This window comes from Pinus tabuliformis, chromosome J, assembly GCF_031772625.1.
Source record: "Pinus tabuliformis cultivar Carrire ecotype Pingquan chromosome J, CPIR1, whole genome shotgun sequence".
Lineage (NCBI taxonomy): Eukaryota > Viridiplantae > Streptophyta > Pinopsida > Pinales > Pinaceae > Pinus > Pinus tabuliformis.
The window spans coordinates 1,088,231,732-1,088,246,061 of record NC_142295.1 but is presented as its reverse complement, the minus strand read 5'-3'; the positions used below and the strand labels follow the sequence as shown (position 1 = coordinate 1,088,246,061).

General features: G+C 38.5%; 1 long non-coding RNA gene across 3 annotated transcripts in view; it reads left to right on the top strand.

Moving 5' to 3' along the window:
• Positions 1-14,330, top strand: part of LOC149230802 (uncharacterized) — a 55,826-nt gene that overhangs the window by 36,611 nt on the left and 4,885 nt on the right. Inside the window, exon 3 of one of the 3 annotated variants that reach the window (XR_016248026.1) lies at positions 8,795-8,969. The exons of the other annotated variants lie outside the window; for them this stretch is intronic. This is a non-coding gene — a long non-coding RNA (uncharacterized LOC149230802). Of the gene's footprint in view, positions 1-8,794; positions 8,970-14,330 lie in introns of those variants that run through there. 3 annotated transcript variants of the gene reach the window in all.

Genomic DNA, 14,330 nt, shown 5'->3' with positions numbered 1-14,330 from the left:
GAAGATAAGGGAAAATACACAAAGTTCCAAAAGATGTGGCTTGGGCCATTTCAGATCTGTGAGAAGATAGGCCATTCGACCTTCATATTACAAGATTTATCAGGTTTGAGAGATTCTCTCCCTGTTAATGGCCTTATCTTAAAAAAATTCTTCAATTGAGGAGGTAACCCCTTCTCCTTTTTGGTTTAGTAGAATTTTGTAGTTTGTAGGACCATTAGAAAATAAAGTTATAAAGTATCTTCCATTGACCTTCGCTGTATTTAAAAGTTGTTCAAAAGGATAGTGTTGATATTTGCTTTTAAAATAATAGAAGTCTTAAACAAAAGGGATAATTTCTAGGAAACTAGGTATAATTGCATTCTGAAACCACACTTCAATTTTTGTGAACTCTTCTCAAAGTTTAGAAGTATTGTAAATCATTTTATGTTTTCAAATTGGTCACAAAAAAGGTTATCAATATCAAAATAGGAACTAATCCAACTTCAGCATCTTTAACTCTTACCTTGTCATCCATTTACTCTTAAGGAGAAAATTGTCCATCCCACTCACCAAAGCTTATGATTACTCAGAGTGTAATTCTAAAATATTTGATATAAAAGATAAGAGGTCTTATTACAAGCTTGCTTACCATGATCATAGGGAAATAGTTTAACCGACATTACCAACACTGCATACCAAAACAGGGTAATGGCTTAGAATTATAAGACAAGGGGTCTCATCACGAGCCAGCTTGTTCGGTTAAATTACTACTAGTGAATGGCATTGTCACTCAGCTGGTCACCAAACCAGGACAATGGCTTTTTATCTTACAAAATAACAGAAAAGTAGAAAAGAAACGCAAAATATGAAAAGCATGTTTTGAATTCATTCTGTTAATCATACTCTGAAATGAATGGGACAATGGACAAAAATATGGTTAAAAGGTATCCCTGTCGAAACTATGAATGTTTGCTGGCAGCAGAGGCTCTACCTATGACAAAGGAGTCAATTCTAAAAGCTGATTTGGAAAGGTTTTCTGTTTTATCATTATCAACCAATAAAGGCCAATTTAAAACTTAGAATGTATCTAATTTTAAACAAGAGAGGAAATTAGCAAAGATAGTTAAATGTTATTTGGAATGCATATATACCTAGTTATATTAGAATTTTTCCCTTTGATGAGAACTCTATTTTGATGAAGTTTAAGTATTTCCGTACTTTTCAGAGATAACTGTTTCTTCCAGCGAATCGCCAATTGTTGTGCTCTACAACAACCCCCCATTTCATATCATTTTTATTCACAAAACTATAATATGAAATGGGTCCCTTTTTATTTTAATTGGTATCAACTTTGTATTATTCAAAAAGGTCCAAAAAACAAAATGAAAACGTTATGAAACCTTTTTGATAAACCAATCATTTGGTCTTATAATATAAATGATTGATCTTTTATCATTACGATAAAGCGATCGCAAGATCGCATGTCACAATGACAAAGGAGGCATAATTTAAAGACCTATTGGTTTTCTCCGACGCGACAACACGCAATAGGCTATCGGATATCGGCAATAACAAGTTAGCATAACAAAAGCCCCTTTCGCTCCGATGCGATGCGATATCGCTATCGGCGATCGGGGATGTACCATGTATGCTGTTCAAAGTGCTCAGTTAATACTCCCGATGCGATGCGATTTCGCTATCAGCAATCGGGGATTACAAAAGGAACCAATATAACGATTTAAGCTTTCCTCGACGGCCTATTGCGATAAAGCCAAAAGCGCGAATTTCAAAGAAATATTAAAGCAAGGATATTACGATTAATTTGTATTAAAAGCCTTATCTTCCAAATAGTGATTCACCCGCGTTCAACCGCCAAAACCTCCAAGGCACGCTTAAACAAATCATTCCGCCAATAAAACGATATGATGGGCATTTAAAGGATTGGCAGGTTTTAACGGCCATTTAATGACATAGTAAGCTTAAAAATCTTTTCACAGATTGTATCCGTGGCCACTTTAAGTTAATCCTTCATCGTGCATTGATCAATATATCTCACTCATATTTGGTTTGCGCTACCAATTCTCTGTATCACTTCATTTTCACTTCTGTGCAGAACTCTTCCGAAGTAATAGATTCAAGCAGAATGGGAAAGAAGTCTAAGAAAACTGCGATCGCTTCCGCTTCGCCAGCCACAGGACAAGTCATCGCTGATTCAGGAACTAAGAAAAAAGGATTGATATCCGATACTACATGTCTAGGACTCGACAGAACTACTTGGCAAAGTACCTATAATTTGATTGAGGCCGAAGAACCAGAGGTGATAGTAGTACAAGCCACAGTAGATACCAATCGAAAATCTGATGCTACTTTAAAGGACTTAGCCGACTCTTTCCTTCATCGGATAGCAGCTCGGGAACAAATTCTCCCATATACGGATGTAGTGAGGTGGGCAATTGAGGAAATCCCAATCACAGACAGAACCTTCTGCACCAGAGATGGAAGAATCTTCGGTTCATTTCAGGCTAATGATTTGAGGCAAATGTATCATTTGCCTGTGCCAGAGAAGAAGTACAACAAGGCATTTCTGGAGAAATTCCGAAAAGAGAACGAAATTGAATCCGAACCCATTCGGGATTGGAGACAAAATCCGGCAAAACACAAGCATGAATCTTCGGGTAAGTACTCTGTTGATTCTCTATGTTCTCCTTATTGTTATGCTGGGATAATGATGTGTAGATTGTGGGGGTTGCACGATTCCGCTAATTTCACTATAGAAATGGTTCCCTTGATGGAAGCAGCATGTAATAGTGAAATAATGGATTGGGCAACTATACTATCAGATAAGCTAGCAACAGCAGTTCTTGATTTTAGAACCAAAACCCATGTCACTGAAAGGCTTATTCCCCCATTCTACTACAGTGCTTATATACTAGACACCCTGTGTTTTAATTCTGAATTTCTCGTGCTTGGCTGGAGGTGGACTTCACAAGACCCCATGCCTATTCACATATACCATCAGAAATTGTGGAAAACTTCCTATAAGCACCATTTATACCAAGTCTGCAATGGCTTTATGTTACCCATTCATTACTCTATTTTTGATAAACCTGCTCCCAAGATTTCCTACCAAGCAGGGATTGATTTGACATCAATAGGAAGATGGTTCGGAGAGGAAAAATTTACTTATATAAGAATTTTTGGCAGCCAAGCCGAACCTCATGTCCTTCCTTTGTACATACCTGATAAACTGCTGGCGAGGGAGATAGCCTATCAGATTATCTCCGAAGGAGTTACACAAACTCTAAAGAAAAATAAGAAGCAGGTCTGGCCCTCTTTTCCTCTGAGATGTGGTGTCTACACGTTGCATGATTTCAAACATGCAGAGAAAGAATCTACAAAGATGAAGTCATTAACTCTAGCAACTCTCCCTAATAGGCGATTTGATCCCAACAAAGTCGCCTATAATGCACTTGAACAGGCCAAATTGACAAAGTTTGATCATAAAGAAGATAAGTTTGATGACCTGTTCTCCTCAGCTGAGTCGATGTCCCAAGTTAAATCGCTGGCCATAATGGAATACAAAGATGAAGGGTTAGTTGAATTCAACAGACTTAGAGAACAGAGGTTGCAAACTCTGCCTCTAGATCTGTTAGCAACAACCCCAGCAACAGAATCAAGCGAGCCTGAACAGCAACATACTAAGGAACCTCCGGTTACATCAAAAGAACAGGAGGAAGTGCATATGAAAAGACAAGAGGAAACCCAGACGAAAGAGCAAGAACAGAGCAGCATAGAGGTGAATGTAGATACTCAAATTGACCCGAAATTGCTCCGGGAATGGCAGCAATTCGATTTAATTATCAGTAATCTTGAATGCTCTAAAGATGCCGAGACATCAAAAGCAGTAGATATACAGGAGACCACTTCAAAACAGGTTCCAAGTGGAACAAGCGGCCTACCCAGTTCGAAAGAAGTAGAGATAATCCCAAAGGATCCCTCCGATCAGATTATTTTGCAAATAGAAGAAATTCCTCCCTTGGATGTCTTCTATAGTCCAAAACACAAAGCTGTGGTAAAACGACAGAGGAAGAGGAGAAGGACTGATCAACCTTCCCTATTCCCAGAACAAACGGTGACGGGCAATGTGGTTTGGAAGGAGGAATTTGACCCCTCTGACGACCTAACAAAACTATCACAATATGCTGGAGCCTATTCGGCAGCAACAATAGATAAGGCATCAGAGGTGAGTCTTTTATTAAAAACAAAAGACCAGGAGATCTTTTCATTGCAAGCGCAATTATCAGAAGCACAGCAGAAGGCGGAGCAGGCAGAACGACAATTGTTAACACAACAGCAAATAAATAATCAATTAACTCAACAATTGCAGGAAGAGAAACAGAGGATTGATCACAGTGCAGTCCAAAAGCAGAAAGAGTTGTCTGAGGCATTGGCACAATTAAAAGCAGCGAATGAACAAATGCTGAAGTCAAAAGATGAGCAGATTGCTCAACTATCAGCCCAGCTAGAAAAAACAAAGAATCTTCCACAGATAGTCGAATTCAAAGTAGAGGCATTACAGATAAATAAGGCATTAATAACACAGATCAAGCTTTTGTGTCAACAAATCGCCCAGGCGGAACCATTATGCGATTTGAGGACATCAATAAGTGAAAAATCAGAAAAAGCTAGAGCAGACTTGGATCAAGCCGATGAAACATTAACTAATTTTCTTGAGTGGCAAGATAGCGATCAGGGACAGGCGGCTAATTTACCGAAGATTTTAGAATCACATAAGGAAATATTATTTACAGAATGGTAGTCCCAGTTAATGAAAGCAGAGAGAGCAATTTCAAGATGCAAATCAACCACAAGTAATTTGGTTGAATTGGTTAAAAATACTCTCTACTTGTCTAACATGATTTCCCAATGCACTCCAGGTAAATTGACAGCGGTGAAAACATTGGAGCAGTCATGTTATTCGAAACTAGAGAAAAATGGGAGATTAATTGCAGGAATTAACAGTTTGACATGGGACGCCTATTGGTTCTTCTTAGTCAAACCACACAGCCAGAGAGCCGCCCTCAAATGCCTTACAGATGCAATCGGGTATATCAATCCTGATATTCAGGATGCCACCTATGCCGCCCAACTCAACTCTCGCCTCAACAGACCGCCCGAAGTGGAGCCAATGCTTGCGATATGTCAGCTCAGGTTTAAAGGCAAATAGCCTAAATGATGATTCATCCCTCCGACTGCCAGATTGCTGTGAAGGAGATATTCAAGATCAATTGATACCAATTAAGTAGGATTTCAGTTTCATAGATAGTTAGCTTAATTAAGTATTTATAGACCCTTTCATTGTATTTGGAAAGGGTTGTAAGTTTTGTATATGACTTAAAGCCTGAAGTTGCACTACTGTACTTCAGGCATATTCTTTTATAAAACTGGACCAATTATTCTGATTTTGACAAAGAAGATTTTATGCAAATGTGCACTACTGTCTTTGTTTGAGAGTATTTCTGCGTCGGAAGAAGAATCTCAAATAGCGATTGATATTGGGATTGATAAGCAACTCATATGGTACTATTATCTATGTCTGAATTCATTCTTTTTATATGAATTGTCATTTGATCGCTTTCGCTATTATCGGATATATGTATGTGTTTTAACAGCATTCTTTATTCTTTCCACTAGTGGATGTTTATAGTATGCTTTTCTTTTGATCATATATGTATCGATGATATAAATGATAAGTGTAGCAATATTGTGTTAATCACTTTGCTTAACTATTTAAACAAAGTAATCATTGAATGAATAAATGTCCATGTCTATTAGATAGAGTCATCTATATGCCTGTCAATAGACATAGATCATCAAGCGCTACATTTCAAAGTACAATAGTTCCCGGGATTAGTAGTAGTTCTTTTATTTTGCTGATAGATTAAATTATTCACCTATCGTTAGATTAGATAATCAATCATTCATCCACCCCTTTTATTCATTACTGGGAAACTGGTCCCATTATCCCCAGTCGGAGCCACCATTCCAAGCGGAAAAGGAGCTGTATCAAGGTCCGGACCGGGTGGTTATCCCCCAATGTTGTTGCAACGATTTTCGAGGCATCAACAGGAAGACATGCTTGACATGAAAGCTAGATCACTGATTGCTTTCGGTGGTTGGACCTTGAGATCCAAGTTTTTGCTCCTTGCACCATTGACCTACAAAATAGACAATTAAAAGCTACCAAACTCTTCTACCTACAACTATGTTAATGTTAGCACATAAAAAACCAAAATGCATATATTCAAAAATCACATGAAATACATGTAAGTGGGCGGGAAGTAGTATTTTCTTATTATGTCAAAGCACTTACATAGATGTAGGTCCTTTTTCCCTTTGTCCTTAGCTCCTTCTCTAACCAAAACTCACAATCAGGCTCATTGCTAACCTTAGTTTATCTCAAGGCGCAAATGGGTTCTCAATTCGACAATATGTACCTATGTTTACTTCTCTCCCTTTTGCTCCATGGAGATCTTTGCTTTCATAGATGAGTTAACAAAGTGATTAAATGAATTTGGACATCTTTTTGATTGAGTTTGATTTGGTCATTTCATCCTTATCTTGAATTTATGGTCATTTTTGACCTTGTCAACCCTTCTCCATGCACTTTAGCAACCTTGGCTGCTTTAGTGCTCTGTGCTAGAGGCATTAGGGCATTCAACTCTCCTTGTTACATCATCTGGGGCATTGGACCTCTCTTTGACAATGTTTATGGGGTGTTGAAGAGGCAAAATTGGACTCTTTTAGGGTTTCTATGAAGCTTTTTCTACATCTCAACCTTCCCCCTGTGTTGCTTCTCTTGTAGAGTTAGGGGTGTGTCATTTCAAGCTATAGCACTAGGAGCGAATGATAACCACCAAGGTGAAATAAGGAAACAAGTATACATGCCAAGCATCATGGTGATTCATACTAGAATGCCAAAAAAGATAACTGAAACCAATTGCAAGCAATAATGGTCAAAGTACCTCACAAGAGTTGACCCCACCTTCATTAGATGCAAAGGTTAGGCGAATGAATATATTGGCCAAAGAATGGGTGACATACATCTGAGACTGGCTTTCTGTGGATAAGGTAGGGGTTGTTAGCTAACGAGTTGCATTATAGGAGATTTTGTCTCCTAGGATTACCCATGTATGTACATGGGTAATAGGAACTAAGCAACCTTTCGCAATGAATCTGTTCGTTGTTTACTTGACATTTTTGTTGTTTTTGGATATTGAAGGATTTGGTTTGAATTGTCGAACCTATTCATTGTTGTCTACAATTGTATGCCAACAGTGTGATCTTTAAGATTCATTGAATGTGCTAAAGAACCCCAATGAAGAATACTTGATTCCATAGCCCAACAATCATGGTACCAATGCATTGTAGCTTTATTTGTCCAAGGGTTTTATCTTTGGTGTCCATACTTTCATTTCCACTATAGAAACCTTTGTGCTTAATTGCAAATTGAGAGTAAGAGAGTATTCATTGGAAGATCAAATGAATTTTAGGGTTACCATTCTTGGCTTGGAAATGTACTATTCCTAAAATGAGAGTAGACAATATTGAGGTCAGAGTGGGTATTGCTCCATGTAGTATTTTCTTATTATGTCAAAGAACTTACCTAATTGTAGTTCCTTTTGGCCCTTTGTCCTTAGCTCCTTCTCTAACCAAAGCTCACAATGAAGCTCATTGCTAACCTTAGTTTATCTCAAGGCGTAAGTGGGTTCTCAATTTGGCAGTATGTACTTTTGTTCACTTCTCTCCGTTTTTTTCCATGGAGTTCTTTGCTTTTATAGATGAGTTAACAAAGTGATTAAATGAATTTGGACATCTTTTTGATTGAGTTTGATTTAGTCATTTCATCCTTATCTTGAATTTATGATCATTTTTTACCGTATCAACCCTTCCCCATGCACTTTAGCAGCCTTGTCCACTTCAATGCTTTGTGCTAGAGGAATTAGGGCATTCAACTCTCCTTGCTAGGTCATCTGGGGCATTGGACAATGTTTAGGGGGGTGTTAAAGAGGCAAAATTGGACTTTTTTAGGGTTTCCATGAAGATTTTTTTCTGCATCTCAACCTTCCCCCTGTGTTGCTTCTCTTGTAGACTTAGGGGAGTGTCATTTTGAGTTATAACACTAGGAGCAAATGATAACCACCAAGGTGAAATGAGGAAACAAGTATACATGCCAAGCATCATGGTGATCCATACTAGAATGCCAATGATCCATACTAGGGGAGTGTCATTTTGAGCAACCTTTTGCAATGAATCTGTTCGTTGTTTACTTGACATTTTTGTTGTTTTTGGATATTGGAGGATTTGGTTTGAACTTTTGAACCTATTCATGGTTGTCTACAGTTGTATGCCAAGAGAGTGATCTTTAAGATTCATTGAATGTGCTAAAGAACCCCAATGAAGAATACTTGACTCCATAGCCCAACAATCATGGTACCAATGCATTTTAGCTTGGTTCCTCCAAGGGTTTTACCTTTGGTGTCCATACTTTCATTTCCACTATAGAAATTTGTGCTTAATCATTAAATTATGTAATAATGGTCAATAATAAATTAGACTTAGGCATTTAACTTTATGTTATATTTTTGCTTTATGTCTTATTGATCAATCCCACATTCATAAAGTGGATTGATTCAGTGTTAATGTAACCTATATAAGAAAGTGTTTGCTCTCTTATTAAAAACTGAATACAAAGAACTCTTTCGAGTTATTTCTTGGCTTTCTCTATGCTCATGTTTTCTTTATATGGTATCAGAGCGAGGTTATCGAGCCACGAAATTGTAATAGCGTGAAGATTCGAGGGACTGTTGCCGGTAGTGAAGCATCGAGGGACTGTTGCCGGTAGTGAAGCATCGAGGGATCACCATCATAGCACAGTGGAGAACCAAAAGCTTTTCGGGTCAATTGAGTGATTTTGCGGTTTAAAAACCAGTGGTACGGAATTGTACGGAACATCAGTCAATTCTTGTGCTGTTATTTTTTCCATACAAATAGCTGCCATTTTCCAGCTGCCAAAACCAGCCGTCAAACAGCTGCTGTACAGCTGTCAAACTGCCGCCAAGCAGCTGTATGGTCGTACGATCTGTAATTTTTTAAATTGCTTGCTGTAATTTTCGAAATTAAGGGTCAATTTTCGAAATTGAAGATCAATTTTTGAAATTAAATCTGAATTGAGCTGTTTTTTATTCGAAATTGGACTGTAATCATCAAATTTGGACCGCAATTTGTCCAAATTGGGTGTCAATTTTTTGAAATTTGGCTGTAAATTCTGCAATTTCTCACAAATTGTGACAAATCAGATTGTTATATAGCAGATTGGATATGCTTATACCTGATTTGTGGACCAAATTTGCAGATCTGGTGTTTTTAGTGGCCGATCTATTATTTTTCAGCGTCTTTGAGGCGCTTTTGATAAGTTTGGTGGCAGATTTCCCAAATTTGACTTGCAGAGATGGCTTCATTGAACAATATCATGTTGGAAAACAGTTAGAAGTTCTCTGGCAAGAAGTACAACACGTGGAAACAACGAATTTTTTGCAATCTTTGAGTACCGTTACTTGGATGAGGTGGTTCTAAGCAAAACTACCCGACCCACAATTGCGGGTAAAGATCAGGACAAGTTTGATGGCTATGACAGAGAGGCCATGATGCTTATCAGACTGTAAGTTACTGATGAGATGCTTCCTGAAGTTCAAACAGGTAAACTTCAACTGCAGTTTGGACGCATTTGAAAGATCTTCATGAGACATTTGACAAAGGGCAAACATTCTTTCTGAATAACATGCTGTTATTGATCACGATGAGTGAAGGTGCCTCATTGCAAGAGCACTTGCTCAAGATCAAGGACATCCGAGATCAGTTGCTAGCCATTGGTCGGAAGATGGAGGAAGAGGACATGGTAGTTATCACGCTAAAAAGCTTACCACGAGTCTATGAGCATTTCATTGAAACCCTCAACATTACTACTATGAATGTTGACCTGAAGTTCGAAGAGATTTGCAATAAACTCTTATAGCAGAACAAATGGAAGAAACCATTGGGCAGTAGCACTGAGACAAAGGGTTTTGAGCAGGCCTTTGCAGCTAATTACAAAGGCAAAGGAAATGGGGCTAAGAAGAAAGGCCAACAAAGTGGGGAGGATGGTCCCCAGGGACAGAAGACCATCACTTGTCATTATTGTGGCAAGACTGGCCATGTGAAGAAATAATGCAGGAAAAGGTTAGCTGACCAAAAATCCAACCAGGGAGGGTCTCAGCCAAAGGCTCATGTTGTAGAGCACATCGAGGAGAAGGAATCAACCTTCTATGCCTTCATAGCCACAACCCAAGCAGACCAGTCCAAATCATCTGCATGGTATATTGAATTTGGAGCATCCCGACATTTCACCAACAGGCAGGAGGAGTTCGGGGCATGTTCATCCAAGGATTCATTAATTTTTGGTGGTGGGGCCGAGTATAAGGTCACTGGTAAAGGACATATTCAACTTTCCTTTGGAGAAAAAACATTACTCTTTCTCAATGTCTACTATGTGCCAGGCATGAAACTCAATCTGCTAGCAGTTAGTCAGATTATGTGACATTGTTCAAATCTAGATATCAACTTTAGCAATCATAAATGCTATATAGTTGAAAGGAACACCAAGAAGATTGTTGCTCTTGGTGTAGAAGATCATGATTTGTTCAGGTTGGTAGACATTGGTCAGGTAAAAGAACATGCATTAGCAGCCAAATCTGCATCAGATATTCGTACACTATGGCATCTGAGGTATGGGCACCTCAATATGACTTACCTCTCTCAGTTGGCTCGAGAGAAACTAGTTGATGGACTTTTGGATATATCACTGAAGATCCAGGGAGTTTGCAAAGCTTGCCAAGTTGGCAAGCAACATTGATCACCATTTGATGAAGCATAGGCTTGGAGAGCACAAAGGGTCCTTCAGTTGGTTCATGCGGATGTTTGTGGACCAATGAGTACGACATCAATCACTGGTGCCAGGTATTTTCTACTGTTTGTTGATGATTTTAGTAGAAAAATGTGGGTGTATTTTCTCAAATTAAAATCTGAAGTGTTTAATGAATTTCAAAAGTTCAAAGCATTAGTAGAAAAAGAGTCAGGTTGTCACATAACCACTCTTAGGTCTGATAATGGTGGAGAATTATGTTCCAAGGAATTCCAAAATTTTTGTACTAATCATGGCATAAAGAGACAATGCACCACACCCTACACTCCACAACACAATGCAGTAGTTGAAAGAAGAAACCGCACCATCACGGAGATGGCCAGATGTATGCTGCAGAACAACCCTGTTCCACACAGTTTTGGGCTGAAGTAGGATTCACAACAATTTATCTGCAGAATAGATCTCCAACGATGCCGATAAAGAAGAAGACACCAGAGGAAGCATGGTTTGGTGGAAAGCCTAAAGTGAGTCATTTGAAAGTCTTTTGATCTACTGCGTATACTTGGATTCCAACTCACAAAAGAACCAAGTTAGATCCAAAGAGCAAGAAACTGATGCTTACAGGGTACAGTGACACTCACAAGGCTTACAGGTTGGTTGATCTAGCCACTCATAAGGTGATCTTCAGTAGAGATGTTGTTGTTGATGAAGATATTAGACCTTTTCAATCTTCTGTCGAGTCCCGAATTACCAAACACCTAGAGGTCACAAAAGATTCAGGCAGCTCCCCCTGAAGCGGGGGAAGATGAGACTCATAGTTCGGTGATTTCTACTCTTGACAGTCCGATTCGACAATCAGATGATATTCCTACAGGAAGCCCAAGTCATGGTGGCAATACTGATTTGGGTGGGGTAGATCCCAAAACAAGGCCAAAATGGTGGCACAACACCATTTGTGATGTTCAGATAGGAGAAATGATCGGGGGACAATCATCCAGAGGAAAGAGCATTCAACAACCATCTATGGTTAACTTTGTTCTTATGGCTAACCTACAGGAAATCTATGAGCCACAACACTTTGAGGAGGCAAAAGGAAGACTTGAATGGGAGAAAGCCATGGCATATGAACATGAGCAGTGTTGCGGGGGAGCACCCCCCCCCCCCTCGCTCCCGCTCCCAATCCGCGCTCCGGGCGGGAGCGACTCGGGAGCGGGTCGGGAGCGCGCTCCCTAAAAAAAATTTCGCTCCCTGCCTTTTCGGGAGCGTTTTCGGGAGCGTTTTGCCTTTTTTGCATTTTTTTTTTGGTAGTAATGTTCGAAATGCAATTTTTTTTGAAAGAAACAAATAGTTTTTGAGTGGGGCAGCTTAATGATCAAGTCTAGGCCCTAGTATTGATATGCTATTCATGGTAATGTTAAATTCTTAAAGTAAAAGTGACATTTTCTTTAATTTTCATTTTCATCCTTTTACTTAAATTTTTAACATTACCATGAAATGACTCAGGATGTTTGAGAGTGGTTTCGTCCTCATTGGATTTCATATGGAGAAAGTAGAATTTTAGATTTCATTCAAAATCCAGTAGACTTATTAGTTTTTCAAGATTTCAGGATTGGGGGATTGCAATGTTTCCATTGAATTTTGTCATGTATTAGGGTATGGAACTCGTATTTAATCAAGAGTACCATCCCTCTATGTACCTTGATGTTAGTGACATTGGTTGTCGAACTCCTCTATCATGACCCTTCTAAAAATGTGCGCATCACTCAAACAAAATCTTGACTTGACATGTTATGCTTTTTCTATCTTATGTTAATGCTTAAAGGGTGATATTAATGACAAAGATCCCTATACAAATACAAAGGTAATGACAAAGATACCTCTGGATATTAATGTTTGGAGGGTGATATTAATGACAAAGACCCTGATTTTGCAACAAGACTAAAAAATTAGACATTTCTCGTGGTGGCAAGAGGCCCAAGCATAAGAAATAGATAATAGATTTACTTCTCTTTTCTAGTTTCTAGTAGCTTTTATAACTATTGACTCTTTCATATTTATTATGATATTTTTTTAAACAATATATGACAATTTAAGTTTGAAGTTGGCAATTATAACTCATTAGTAATGAATTATGAATATGATGCTTCATGAAAGTTGAAAGTTGTTTCATTTCATTTCATTTCATTTCATGTTAGATATTATTTGTTGTAATGGTTACACTTAGCTTACAAGTACAACTTTGGTGACCAATGATGATAAATGTTATATATTGAATTTTGAAAGCTTGAAACTTTAAGATTGATGAATCATGAGACTCAATATGTTGTATGTTACTATGTTACTAACTTGCGGACGTGGTTGATGAAGATTATAACTTCTAGATGATTGTTGTTATATGGTTCAATCTATGCTTTTTTATGTTTTTTATATCTAATTCATCATTCTACATGTTTTTGTTGACATATATGTATCAAAAATTAAAAAATATAAAACATATATATATTTTTAAAAAATCGCTCCGGGATTCGCTCCCAAACCGGGAGCTTCTGAAAATGGTCGCTCCCGCTCCCGTTTTCGCTCCCGCTCCCCGCTCCCGCTCCCGCTCCCGCTCCCGCTCCCAAGTAACATGGAACATGAGAGTTTGATGAAAAATCAGACTTGGGATCTCACATCTCTTCCACCAGGGAAGAAACCCATAGGCTGCAAATGGGTCTACAAGGTCAAGTACAAAGCAGATGGTACACTTGACAAACACAAAGCACGATTGGTTGCAAAAGGATTCTCTCAGCGAGAAGGCATCGACTATGAGGAAACCTTTGCTCCCACACAGTTTGGCTGGAAAGTCCATGAAATGGATGTGAAAAGTGCCTTCCTAAATGGAGATGTGCAGGAAGAAGTCTACATGCAACAACCACTGGGGTTTCAGGTTTCAGGAAAGGAGCATTTGGTTTGTCGACTGAAGAAGGCTCTATATGGCTTGAAGCAGGCACCTCGAGCATGGTACATTAAGATTGACAGATATTTGGATGAACAAGGGTTCCAGTGGAGTCCTTCAGATTCCAGCATGTATGTCAAAAGAGTTGGTAATGATATCATTCTTCTCGTTATATATGTAGATGATATCATTGTCACAGGTAGTGAATAAAAGGCAATAGAACAGAAACAAAATAATATAAGAAAATCTTTTGACATCACTGATCTAGGCCTCCTGCACTACTATTTAGGTGTATAAGTCAAGCAAACAGGTAGCAACATCTTCATATCACAATCAAAATATGCCAGAGGTTTGATGATAGATTCAAAATGACAGATTGCAAAATCTCATCTACACCTAAGGAGAAAGGGTTGAACTTTCAGCCTAGAGGACTCTAAGGAAGTTAATGAGTCCATA